Source organism: Neophocaena asiaeorientalis, unplaced genomic scaffold, assembly GCF_003031525.2.
Source record: "Neophocaena asiaeorientalis asiaeorientalis breed wild unplaced genomic scaffold, Neophocaena_asiaeorientalis_V1.1 scaffold67, whole genome shotgun sequence".
In the NCBI taxonomy this organism is placed as follows: domain Eukaryota; kingdom Metazoa; phylum Chordata; class Mammalia; order Artiodactyla; family Phocoenidae; genus Neophocaena; species Neophocaena asiaeorientalis.
Genome location: NW_020173731.1, coordinates 12,686,158 through 12,700,917, shown reverse-complemented (window position 1 = coordinate 12,700,917; position 14,760 = coordinate 12,686,158).

Here is a 14,760-nt window from a genome sequence, read left to right as displayed (position 1 = left end):
GCCTCTTCCGTTGCGGAGCACAGGTTCCGGACACGCAGGCTCAGCGGCCATGGCTCACGGGCCCAGCCGCTCCGCGACATGTGGGATCTTCCCGGACCGGGGCACGAACCTGTGTCCCCTGAATCAGCAGGCAGACTCTCAACTACTGTGCCACCAGGGAATCCCCCAGGGTCTTCTTTTTTTTAACATCTTTATTGGAGTATAATTGCTTTACGCCGTTATGTTAGTTTCTGCTGTATAACAAATGATTCAGCTATATGCATATGTATATCCCCATATACCCTCCCTACCACCCCTCTACGTGGTCGCAAAGCACCTAGCTGATTTCCCTGTGCTATGCAGCTGCTTCCCACTAGCTATCTATTTTACATTTGGTAGTATATATATGTCAATGCTACTCTCTCACCTCATCCCAGCTTACCCGTCCCCCTCCCCGTGTCCTCAAGCCCATTCTCTACATCTGCGAATTTCTTCCTGTCCTGCCCCTAGGTTCATCAGAACCATTTTCATTTTTAGAGTTCATATATATGTGTTAGCATACAGTATTTGTTTTTCTCTTTCTGACTTACTTCACTCTGTATGACATACTCTAGGTCCATCCACCTCACTACAAATAACTCAATTGCGTTTCTTTTTATGGCTGAGTAATATTCCATTGTATATATGTGCCACATCTTCTTTAAACATTCATCTGTCAGTGGACACTTCGGTTGCGTCCATGGCTATTGTAAATAGTGCTGCAATGAACTCCGTGGTACGTGACTCTTTCTTTTTTCTTTTTTTTTTTTTTTTGCGGTACGCGGGCCTCTCACTGTTGTGGCCTCTCCCGTTGTGGAGCACAGGCTCCGGACGCACAGGCTCAGCGGCCATGGCTCACGGGCCCAGCTGCTCCATGGCATGTAGGATCTTCCCGGAATGGGGCACGAACCCGTGTCCCCTGCATCGGCCGGCGGACTCTCAACCACTGCGCCACCAGGGAAGCCCCATGACTCTGTTTCAATTATGGTTTTCTCAGGGTATATGCCTAGTAGTGGGATTGCTGGGTCATATAGTAGTTCTATTTTTAGTTTTTTAAAGAACCTCCATACTGTTCTCCATAGTGGCTGTACCAATTCACATTCCCACGAACAGTGCAAGAGGGTTCCCTTTTCTCCACACCCTCTCCAGCATTTATTGTTTGTCGATTTTTTGATGGTGGCCATTCGGACTCGTGTGAGGTGATACCTCATTGTAGTTTTGATTTGCATTTCTCTAATGATTAGTGATGTTGAGCATCTTTTCATGTGTTTGTGGACAATCTGTATATCTTTGGGAAAATGTGTATTTAGGTCTTCTGCCCATTTTTGGATTGGATTGTTGTTTTCTTGATATTGAGCTGCATGAGCTGCTTGTATATGTTGGAGATTAATCCTTTGTCAGTTGCTTCATTCGCAAATATTTTCTCCCATTCTGGGGGCTGTCTTTTCATCTTTTTTTATGTCAAGAGATTTCTGTGCCTTAATTTTGTATCCTGCTACTCTACCAAATTCACTGATTAGCTCTCATAGTTATCTGGTATAATCTTTAGGATTCTCTAGGTATACTATCATGTCATCTGCAAATAGTGACAGTTATATGTCTTCTTTTCCAATTTGGATTCCTTTTATTTCTTTTTCTTCTCTGACTGCTGTGGCTAAAACTTCCAAAACTACATTGAATAATAGTGCTGAGGGTGGGCAACCATGTCTTATTCCTGATCTTACAGGAAATGGTTTCAGTTTTTCACCATTGAGAACAATGTTGGCTGTGGTTTGTCATATATGGCCTTTATTATGTTGAGGTAGGTTCCCTCCATGCCTACTTTCTGGAAAGTTTTTATCATAAATTAGTGTTGAATTCTGTCAAAAGATTTTTCTGTATCTATCGAGATTATCATACATTTTTTATCCTTCAGTTTGTTAATATGGTGTATCACATTGATTGATTTGCATATATTGAAGAATCCTTGCATCCCTGGGATAAACCCCACTTGATCATGGTGTATGATCCTTTTAATGTGCTGTTGGATTCTGTCTGCTAGTATTTTGCTGAAGATTTTTGCATCTATGTTCATCAGAGATATTGCCCTGTAGTTTCTTTTTTTGTGACATCTTTGTTGGGTTTTGGTATCAGGGTGATGGTGGCCTCATAGGATGAGTTTGGGAGTGTTCCTCCCTCTGCTATATTTTGGAAGTGTTTGTGAAGGATAAGTGTTATCTCTTCTCTAAATGTTTGATAGAATTCGCCATCCAAATTTATTTTTTGGATGAGTATGCTGTATTCCTGTCTCACTGGTTGTTTGGCCTGCGACATCCAGCACTTGAGTTTGCAGGCTGTCGGATAGAGCTGGGTCTTGGTGCTGAGATGAGGACCTCCGGGAGGCCTCACTTCGATTGATATTCCCTGGGGTCTGAGGTTCTCTGTTAGTCCACCAGTTTGGACACAGAGTTACCACCACAGGAGCTTGGCCTGACCTCTGGCTTGGGACAAAGATCCCACAAGTTTCGTGGTGTGGTTAAAAAAAAAAAGGAAGAAAGAAAGAAAAAAAGGAGAAGTACAATATCAAAGAATAAAAAACAAAATAAAATTTGAAAGATAAAAAATATATTAGGAAAAATAAAACTATAATTGAAACAGCTGCAACAGGTAAAATGAAACCACAATAGAAAAAGGAAAAGAAAAAGGGGTGTGTGTGTGGGGGGGGGAACAAGCCAAAAGGAGAGAACAATAACAAAGTATAAAGAATAAGACAAAATTAGAAAAATAAAAGACTTGTTAGGAAGAATAAAAATATAAAGGAATCAATAACAGTGAATCAACAATGTAAAATCCTATACACTAACCCTATACACAATCCTATACACTAATGATGAGAAATCTGAAAGTGAAATCAAGAAAACACTCCCATTTACCACTGCAACAAAAAGAATAAAATATCTAGGAATAAACCTACCTAAGGAGACAAAAAACCTGTATGCAGAAAATTATAAGACACTGATGAAAGAAATTAAAGATGATACAAATAGATGGAGAGATATACCATGTTCTTGGAAGCATCAACATTGTGAAAATGAGTATACTAGCCAAAGCAATCTACATTCAAGCCTGGGGCAGGGTCTCTGCTTAGGACCTGAGCGGAAGGAGAGAGGCAGCACGACGAAAGGAGGGCGTCTGGAGCGTGGAGTCCTGGAGTTTGGAGGTAGGGCCCTGAGTGAGGGTGTGTGGGGGGGCTTGGGTTCTGCACTGCTGGAGGGAGGCTCTGAGGACAGAAGATTAGGCCTGGGAGCCCAGCAGGGTCCCCAGTGCCTAAGTGGACAGGGAACACACTGGCCATGTTCCCTTCCGTTCCTTTGCCCCCCTCCCCCACTGTCTCCCTCAGGGTCTCCCCCGTCGCCGATGGACCCCTAACCATGGGTGGGTCCTGCTGGATGTAGGAACACCTTCCCTCCCCCAGCCACCCCTCAGGGGTGCCATTCCTGGGAGTCCGGCCTTTACTTTTGCTCCCCCTCCCTCACACTCCCTCAGGACCAGCACGGCTGGAGGGGTCCTAGGTGGGCAGAGGATCAGGCCCGGGATCTCAGCAGGTTCCTGGGGGCCCAAGTGGGCAGGGGAGCCCTGGCCATGCTCCCTTTTGATCCTCTGCCCTCCCAGTGGTTCCCCAATTTACCCCTTTGGAGTGGGATCCCTTCCCCTCCCCCATCTTCCCCTCAGGGGTGCCAGTCCCATCTCACCTCCACTTCTCCCCCTTCACTCCCCCCACGCTGCACGTCCTATCTGGTTGCTGGGGGTTCCTCCTGTCCCCTTAGGTGTCCGTGGTCCCTCACCGGTGCCTGGTAGATACCCTGGTTGTGAAGAGATGCGAATTCCACATCCTCCTAGTACGCCATCTTGACTCTCCTGCCCTGCATTGGGTCTTCGTTGCTGTGCGTGGGTTTTCTCTAGTTGCGGGAGCAGGGGCTGCTCTTCGTTGTGGTGCACGGGTTTCTCATTGCAGTAGCTTCTCTTGTTGTGGAGCACGGGTTCTAGGTGCGCGGGCTTCAGTAGTTGTGGCATGCAGGCTCAGTAGTTGTGGCTTGTGGGCTTTAGAGCACAGGCTCAGTAGTTGTGGCACATGGGCTTAGTTTCTCTGCGGCATGTGGGATCTTCCCGAACCAGGGATCAATCGCATGTCCCATGAATTGGCAGGCGGATTCTTAACCACTGTGCCACGAGGGAAATCCAGAGTTAACAATTCTAATCACCGATTACAGCATGTGGGGAGTTTCTGCACACCAGGCAATTCTCCAACACAGCTTGGTATCCTACAGTTCAATTCAATTCTGACACTATCTACCCTGAGATAGCATCAGTTCCCACAGGTTAGGGGTTCAGTCCTACAAGACTGCCTTCCATTTCCAGCGCCAACTGCAAATCCTGGTTGTTACCCATGCTTCTGGTTATAAATCAGAGTTTCTCACAACCGCCTTCTTGGGTTCAATTAGTTTGCTAGAGCAGCTCACAGGACTCAAGAAACTAGTTAGCTGACTAGATTACCAATTTCTTACAAAGGGTATTAAAGGGTATGACTCAATAACCAGATGAAGAGATATGCCAACTAAAGAAGGTTACTCACCATCTGGTTCTGAAACCGAGCAGAACCCTGTGGAGCTCCTGGGCACAGAAGCCTATCTGTGTCCCCCATTTCTTGTTTGTAGGGAATACCCTTCAGCCTCCATAAACTTCCCTGAGTACCAAAAGGCGGGTTCAAACAGTTGCTAATCAGGGAAGGGAGGGGATGCAGACAAGGGAGGAGGAATCAAGAAAAAATAGTGCAGCCTTGGGGCAGAGTCCTGGTTCCTCCTCAAGGGATACACATAACAATATCTTTGAGCTCTTCTGCAGAACTGAAACCCCCAGCAGTTGGAAGATGTTAAGTACTTGACAGAAGCGTTCTTCATTCCAGAGAGAAGGCCACAGTTTGATAACCTTGAGAATCACAGAAGTTCCTCAGGAGACCACCTGAGGCCAGATTAAAGGAATGCAGGTCCTGCACACACCCTGATCCTTATCAGCAACCCCACCCTTGAACCACTGCTATAAAACTCCTCACCAAATCCCCCCTGGCTTGGGACGCATAGTTTTGAGGGCATGAGCCTGCTGTGTCCCCCTTTGCCTGGCAAAACAATAAAGCTGTTCTTTTCTACTTCACCCAAAACTCTGTCTCCAAGATTCAGTTTGGCACCGATGCACAGGGGCCCAGTTTTCAGCATCAGTTCTACAAGAATTAAGTCATTAGCCTCTCAGTCACTGACCTCCAACACACCCTGTAAGGGATTCAGGGTGGAGATCAGGAATTAGGCACTCTGTGCTCTGGAAAAACTGGCAAAACAGGCCTTCAGATAGTTAGATATTTTCAGGAGAAATTTTTTGTGAATCTGCATTCTTGCATCTTCCCATTCTTAGAAAGTCATTAAAACTGTTAGGGGAAACACTGACCAAAACCGCCCACCCTGGCCAGACAAGATAGTAGCCGTTTGCACAAGTTATCTTACAATAGGAGGTCCTGGTAAGGAACACAGCGCTAACAAGCTACCACCAACTGGAAGAATTTAAGAAAGGTCAAAAGGAGAGAGGAGACGCAAGTCAATATGTCCTACCAACCTCCCAGAATCCTTCTCGCTGGAATCCATCTTGGCTGAGCAATGCATGCACCACCAGGAAGGACCCTGAATCAGAATGATTAGACAGAGACAACCAGAAACTAACCCCATCACCATAAAACCCGAGACTGTGAGCGACATGGCAGAGCAGTCCTCCTGGGTTCCCTTACCCTCCTGCTCTCTGTCCGGGTGCCCTTCCCAGTAAAGTCTCTTGCTTTGTCAGCACGTGTGTCTCCTCGGACAATTCGTTTCTGAGTGTTAGACAAGAGCCCGCTCTGGGGCCCTGGAAGGGGTCCCCCTTCCTACAACAAAACTGTTAACTAAGCTATCTAAGTTCCTTATGACTAGCAGCAACCTTCTACTGAGATGTGTGTTTTTTTTTTTTTTTTTTGCGGTACGCGGGCCTCTCACTGTTGTGGCCTCTCTCGTTGCGGAGCACAGGCTCCGGACGCGCAGGCTTAGCGGCCACGGCTCACGGGCCCAGCCGCTCCGCTGCATGTGGGATCTTCCTGGACCGGGGCACGAACCCGTGTCCCCTGCATCGGCAGGCAGACTCTCAACCACTGCGCCACCAGGGAAGCCCGAGATGTGTGCTTGATTGCACCTATACCCTTCGCCAAAATCACCTACACCCTTTGCCAAAATCACATACGTACTGACCTCCCGCTTTACCTTTTGAACAGTTTCTCAGAGCTATCTGAGAAGCTGTCTCCCAGGCTATAGTTGTCAGTAAGACACTGAATAAACTCAGCTCACAGCTTCTATGTTGTGAATTTTTTTTTCAGTTGACAGACATCAATACACAGGGTGCCATCCCAAACAAAGGAGCTTCTGTCATCATGGTGGAAGCACTCTGGTTCACCAGCCTGGAAGCTCTCCAAACTCTGTCCTGGGGCTTTATGGAGGTTTTGGTTCACAAGCAGATTGATCAAATCATTGATGACTGGCGATGGATTCAACCTCTAGCTCCTCTTTCCCTCCCTTCCCTTCCCTCCTTGTCCTTTCCTTCCCTCTAATCACATGGTTTGTTCTCCTGACAATCAGCCCCCTTCCTTAGGTGGGGCCAGTAGTCACCTCAATAACATAACAAAAGGTATCTTTGTCATTCTTATCACTTAGGAAATTGCAAGAGTTTTAAGATCTCTGTGCCGGAAATGGGGACAAAGACCAAATATATGTTTCTTATTATGGGTCACTATATGACAGGAGTTAAAGCAGTTGTGTTACTTTTGTACAGTGTTTCCACTGCTCTGGTAAGAACAAAATACAGTTGATTCTTGTTATTCACGGTAGTTATGGTCTAGAAAGTTACCACAAACACGGAATTGGTGAATACTGAACCCCAGTGCTCCAAGGGAAATTCAGAGTTAGGTTCCTGCAAGCTTCTGATCACATTTTCATCAACAGATCAATACATAACCTTATTTTATGTGTGTTTCTCTTTAAAGATACTTTATTTAACATACAGTATTGATTCATTAACATTTGAACTCACAGTCAACTGCACTAACTCATGCCTAAAGGAGGCTTATATAGCACACATATTTTCTCCATAAGGCACGTCACAGCTTTCTTGCCCTTTGAACCTTCAGCACTACACTTGGGGGTCACTTGAAACAGTGAAATCATGAACAAAACCCACAAAATGCAAAAAAATGTGACACTAAATAGACCACAAAGAAGACACTTGTTTACAGTTTGAGACCTAAAACAAGAAAGCAGAACTTCACCTCTTTCAACCTGTTAAGAAAATTAATAAACGGAAACCTCAGTTGAATAGAGTGGGGGACTAGAAGGGGAAGCTGTCACCCCTTGGGATGATAGCACAGCCCAAAAGGAAAAAGGAAGACTCCTCTGCTTTCTCAGCAAGGAGCCAATGAAAAGCCATGGACTCTCTGTTTGCTACAGCCCTCCCAATTTCCTTTTCATCCTTGTCAAGTACCCTTCCATTGCCATGTGGGGACTTGCACATGGCACACCATGTTCACAGACCTCGAATTACAATTCTCTGCCGTTTCCGAATAAACCCATCTTTGCCGGAGAAATATCTGGCAGTCTATTTGTTTTAGGTCAACAAACCTTGGGAGGGAATATGCATGTTGTCCAATTCCAATTTTTCCCACACTGTGCATGCACATGTCCATGAATGACCAAAAGTGCTGAGAGCATTGATTTTGAGGTTACAAATAAATTTTAGCTAGTAGGCAAATTCACAGACACAGAATCTAAAAATAGTGAGGATCAACTCTGTGTATGCATGTACAAATTACAAAATAAAAATGGTGTAATTTTGGTGATTCCACTGATGAGTTAGTTAAATGCTGATATATTTACATTTAAAACTGGCATTTGCACGATATACAGCTGAATGGCAAAATTATGTTAACAATTTAAAATTCAAGCTTTACTTAGAATGACATTAAGTAGTAAGTGAAAAAACGCAAGTCAAGGGACTAGAAGAAAGGAAAATGTTTTCTATTTTAGCACCTCTGACAACACTTTTTCTTCCTGATTTTTGAAGAAGGGGTCCCACTTTTTCATTTTGCATTGGGCCTCACGAGTTATCTATCTGGCCCTGTTCCCAGGGGCCTTCTTTCCCTGTCCTCCAGTTTAGGTGCTTGTCCCAGTGTTGTGTATTGGTTTGATATGATTTCAAATCCAGGTGTTTATCACCTAGGTGAAGTTGTTTTAATCTACTTGTTTATGACTAAGACAAAAAATGTTGTTTTTAGAAGTAAAGTTGTTTTCACATGAGAATGAAGTAAGCTGTGTCAGGATGTCATCATCTCATCTGTTGTTGATAAGCAGTCAGTAGCCTAGTGGCTGAGGGATCCGGAAGGGGGCTTTTCTGTAGAAGATGTGGAGAAGGAACTATGGCCAGGGAACATTTAGACTATGAGTACCGAGATTTTTGTCTGGGCAGAGCTACTCTTTATTAACCTAGTTCTCCAAAGACCTTGGGGCATTGGCCCCTGCTTTGGTAAAGGCAACTTCTTTATTGGCAGTGGTGACCAACTGCTGGGAGATCAGCCAGCCTGCCAACACAACCACCATCATTCCCTAGCAACGTGCTTTAGCAACCAGGGACTTTTATTTTTGTGCTGGCGTCGGATGTCAACTCTAACAAGAAATCAAAGCTCATAGAAAAGGTATTCCCTCAACTAAATTTGGACTTTATTCTTTTCATCTCCCCTTGCCTGGAGCAATCTATCATTGGTTTGGTGTATGTTGTTTCTTTACTGGCTTATTAAGAGACACGATCCTGTATGCTATTGGCTTGTGAAATCACCGTAATTCCCGCAGTGAACCTGTGTTAAATAAAATATTTAACAGGAACAATCTCAGTCTCTGAGCATAATCTGCCACCCCCAAACAAAGTACTGAGTCTCTTTACGGGAATATGGGACATTCGTCTTCCCCACTCCAACCTCAAGAAACACATCCTTTCTCATAGGGAGAGCTCTGGCTCCCTCAGTCCTTCACTCTCCCCAGCATTCTATGCCCCAAGCCTAGGATTTGCAGGCTTCAGTGTCAGCTAGACAGACAATAAATGACCATCCCTACCTATGCTAGCAGATTCCTATAGAGAAAGACAGGCCCAGTCCAAAGATCAAACAGATAAAGACTCTTCCATCTATGTTTCCTTCTATTATATCAGTACCAGATAAAGACCTCTGGCTGGTTCCTTTAATTAGTCAATCTATTAAAGTAATAAAATCTAAAACCATGGAAGTTTCAAATGAGACATGGGGAAAAGGTTTATAATCTCAGAGTGGCAAAGGTCTTTCTAAACATGAACCCAAACTTAGCTATAAAGAGAAAGATTGATAAATTTGACTACTGTATTAGTTTTATGAGGCCATCAACTTAGTGACTGACAACAACATAAATTTATTACCTTACAGTTCTGGAAGTCAGACGTCTGAAATGAGTCTCACAGGACTAAAACCAGGGTATCGGCAGAACTATATTCCTTCAGGAGGCTCCTTGCCTTTTTCAGCTTCTAGAGACTGACTGCATTCCATGCATGGCTCATGGCCTTTATCCTTCATCTTCAGAGCACACACTCCAACCCTGTTTCTGTTGTTGTATCTCCTGTTTTTTCACGGTGCCACGCAGCTTGCAGGATCTTAGTTCCCCGACCAGAGATTGAATCCAGGCCCAGGCGGTGAAAGTGCCTAACCACTGGACCACTGGGAAATTCCCTGCACCTCCTTTTCTGACTCTCACCTCTCTTGTCGCTTGTCTCCCTCTTATAATGACCCTTGTGATTACATTGGGCCCGCTCAGATAATCCAGGATAATTTCCCCATCTCAAAATTATTAATTTAGTCACATCACATAGTCCTTTTTACCACATGGGGTAACATATTCACAAATGCCAAGGACTGAGACATGACTATCTTTGGGAGGGACATTATTTTGTCTACCACAACTACATAACAGATTAACATATCTGATGATAGATGAAGCTGATAGCATCTGAAGCTCTGTTATAAGATTCAGAAAAGTAAAATGATATGTGCACACATAGGCATACACACACATCTGGGTTTTAAAAGAAAAAATGAGAGTAGGAAGATGGCTGCTAGGCCTGGCACATCTGCTGGTTTCTTGATAAACTGATTTAGATTATGTACCAGATAGTGTATTAATTTAGTGCAGGTGCTTCCTTTCCTAGAAATCACAGCAAACATCAAAGCAGAAAGCAACCATGTAGAGCCACCAATGCCCTGGGAGATACCAGGCAGACACATCAGGGGAGGTTTCCAGTTGGCCAAATTTATTTGAAAATCCCTGAGTAGCTTACACTTAGATACTTAGAACCTCTGACAAAGCTTGGGTTTGTCACAGGTGTCCTGGCTAACCCTGATTCCCTATAAGAGGTATGTGTTCTTGATAATCTCAGATAAAGGCGTAAGTCTCTAAGTGTGTTCTAATTTTGCAGAATCTCCCACAAAAAAATACGTATTCATCTGCTGCTGAGTGGAATGCTCTGAAAATGCCAGTTATGTCAAATTGGTTGATAATGTTGTTTAGGTCATACATATCCTTATTGATTTTCCTTCTACTGGTTCTATCAACTACTCAGAGAGGAGTGTTGAAATCTTCAAATGTAATTGTGAATTTCTCTATCTGTCCTTTCAAGTTCTACCCATTTTGTCTTCATGTCTTTTGAAGCTCTATTGTTAGTTGCATGCACGTTTAGGATTGTTATGTCTTCTTTTTTTTAAATTTATTTTTATTTATTTATTTTTGGTTGCTGTTGGTCTTCATTACTGCACACAGGCTTTCTCTAGTTGCGGCGAGTGGGGGCTACTCTTCGTTGTGGTGCGCAGGCTTCTCTTGTTGCAGAGCACAGGCTCTAGGTGTGAGGGCTTCAGTAGTTGTGGTGCATGTGCTTAGTAGTTGTGGCTCGAGGGTTCTAGGGTGCAGGCTCAGTAGTTGTGGCACACAGGCGTAGTTGCTCCGTGGCATGTGGGATCTTCCTGGAGCAGGGCTCGAACTCGTGTCCCCTGCATTAGCAGGCGGATTCGTAACCACCGCGCCATCAGGGAAGCCCCTGTTATGTCTTCTTATTGAATTGACTCTTGTCATTATTTAATGTCCCTCTTTATTGCTGGTAAAATTCCTTGTTCTGAAGTCTACTTTATCTGACATTAATATAGCCACTACCTACCCCCCTTCCTTCCTTCCTTCTACCCTTCCTTCGTTCTTTCTTTCCTTTCTTTCACTTAAAAAATGTTTAACCCTTTTTATTTTGAAGTAATTTTAGACTTACAGAAAAATTCCAAAAATAATACAGAGATTTCCCACATATCCTTCATCCAACATTCCCTAATGTTAACATCTTGCGTAACTGTGATATGATGATAAAAACTGAGAAGTTAACCTTGGTACAAGATTACTGACTAAGCTGTACACTTTATTTGACTTTTATTAGCTTTTGGCCAATGTCCTTTTTCTGTTCCAGGATCCATTCCAGGATCCCACAGAACACTTAATTGTATATCTTCTTAGGCTTCTCCAGTCTGTGGAAGTTCATCATTCTTGCCTTGTCTTTCATGATTTTGACACTTTAAATGAACAGTACCTGTCAGTTATTTTGTAAAATATTCCTTGATTTGTGTTTGATGTCTTCTCATCATTAGGTTGAGGTTTTACATCTTTCAGCATGATGTGCCCTTCTCAGTACATTATATCTGCAGGTACATGATGTCAATATATCTTATTACTGGTGATGTCTAACTTGATCATTTGATTTAGGTGGTGTCTGCAAGATTTCTCCACTGAGAATTGACTATTTTCTGCTTTGTAATAAATAAATATCTGGGGGAAGATATATTGAACCTGTTCACACACCTAATTTCTCCTCAAATTTTCTCCCATTAATTTTAGCATCTATTGGTGAATCTTGTCAGTGACAATTAATACAGTCATCTCATAATGATAATTTTCTATTTCCTTCATTCCCTCTACATTTATTAACTGGCATTTATCTGTAAGGGAGAGCCATTCCTTTTCTCCTGCCAGCTTTCTTTTTGATTAGTGTTTGCAGATTGTATCCCTTTCTATACTTTTACTTTTAACCTATCTGTGTCTTTAAAGTGGGTTACAGTTGACCCTTGAGCAATGTGTGTTTGAACTGCATGAGTTCACTTATATGCAGATAATTTTCAATAGTAAATACATGGTCTGTGGTTGGTTGAATCCATGGATACGCAGGGCCACTCTAAGTTATGTAAGGATCAATTTCCTCATTGTTCAAAAGTCAATTGTATTTGTATGTAGCGTATGTTGTGGTAATTTTAAGAAATCACTTATTGAAATGAAATATAATAATATAAAATTAACACTTTTAAAGTGAACAATTCAGTGATATTTAGTACAATTTACAATGTTGTGCAACCGTGATGTGGTCTTTTTAAAATACAGTCTGACAATCTCTGCCTTTTAATTGGTATATTTAGACAATTTACATGTAATATAATTATTAATATTATTGGATTTAGGGTTACCATTTTATTATTTGTTTTCTGCTTTTCCTTTCTATTTCTTTTGCTGTTTTTGTCCCCCACTGCTCTGCTTTCTTTTTGATTATTTGAATATTTTTTATTATTTTACTTTATCTATTGGCCTTTTGGCTATATTGCTTTGGATTTTTATTCTAGGGGTTGCTCTAGGAAATTCAGTATATATATATCTAACTTTTCACAGTTTACTCAGAGTAAATATTTTACTATCTCAAATAATATGTAGAAGCTTTTAACCATATAGGCCTCTTTACCCTTTCTCCTTTATATTATAGCTGTCATATGTATTATAGGAACATTTGAAAACTCCAACAGACAATGATATTGTTTTTGCTTTCACTCAGTCATATATATTAAAGAAACATGAGAGATGAAAAATAGACTTTTATATTTACCTAGCTATTTACCACTTCTGTTGGTCTTCCTTTATTCTTAAATTTCCAAGTTTCCCTCTAGCATTGTTTCCCTTAAGCTTGAAGAACTTCCTTTCTTCCTGTTCTTTTAGGATATGTCCATTGATGACAAATTTTCTTTCATTTGAAAATGTCTTTTTTTTTTTTTTTTTTTTTTTTTTTTTTGTTTCCCCCTTTCCTCTTTCATTTGAAAATGTCTTTTTTTTTTTTTTTTTTTTTTTGGCTGTGCTGCACAGCTTGCAGGATCTTAGTTCCTTGATCAGGGATTGAACCTGGGCCATGGCAGTGAAACCACCAAGTCCTAACCATTGGACCATCAGGGAATTCCCAAAAATGTCTTTATTTAGCCTTCATTACTGAAGAATATTTTTGTTGAATGTAGGACTCTGGGTTGACAGATATTTTAGTACAAGATTTTGTTCCACTGTTTTCTAGCCTCCACAGTTTCTGTAACAGAGATGAACAAACCTGACTCCATATTGTATCTATTCAATATGCTCTAACCTTTGTGCTCTGTTGCCTGTGCTTAGTCATGCTGGCTTTGCACCTTTTGCAAAAGAATGTTGCCTATAGCCTGAAATGTACAGGATAGTCCATTCTCAAGGCTCTGACCTTTAAAGGTATAACACTTTTCCTTTAAAAAGTTGCAGAACAGAGAATAACATTTGTCTTGTTGGAGGTTTATAGGAACATTTTGACCAGACCTAGGTGGACAGCTGCAAGAACAAGGGTTCCTGCGCTAAGAAGTTTGCAGTAACCAACTTCACCCCCTCCCCTTTTAGTATAAAATAAGCCTGAATTCTAATTCAGGTAAGATGGTTCTTTGGGAACCATCCAAAGAACCATAGAATATGGTTCTAGTCCACCATATTCTTTGTCTGCTGGCTTACTGAATTAAATTGTTATTCTTTGCCCCAACACATCATCTCTTGATTTATTGGCCTGTTGTGCAACAAGCAGTACAAGGTTGGACTCAGTAACATTTCTGATGAGAAATCTGCTGTAATTCAAATAATTGTTCATCTCTGTGTCCACTATATTTCATTTTTCTCTAGCTGCTTTCAAGAATTTTCTTTATTCTTTTTTTTAGCAGTTTAATTATGATGTGTCTTCACGTGTGCGGTTGGGGGTTTTTGGGTTTTGTTTTTTTTGTTGTTGTTTTAGTTTTTCCTGTTTGGGGTTCACCAAGCTTCTTGAATCTGCAAATTTATATCTTTCATTAAATTTGGGAAGTTTTAACCTATTATTTCTTCTAACATGTTTCTGCATCAATCTGTCTTTCCTCTTCTTTGGAACTCCAATGTCATAAATGTTACAATTTAAAAAAATTTTTTTATTCCACAGAAACCTGAGATACTGTTCATTTTTCATCCTGTTTTTCTCTTTGTTCTTCAGATTGAATACATTCTATTGATCTATTTTCAGGTTCATTAATTCTCTCTTTTATAATCTCCATTCTGCTGTTAGCCCATCAAATGAATTTTTAAATTTCATGTGCTATATTTTTTCAGTTTAAAAATTTTTCTATTTGTTTCTTTTTTATAGTTTTAATTTCTCTTCCAAGAACTTCTATCTTTCTGTTCACTTCAGGTATGTTTACCTTTAGCAAATGAAGCATAGTTACCATAGCTGCTTTAAAGTCTGTGTGATAATTCC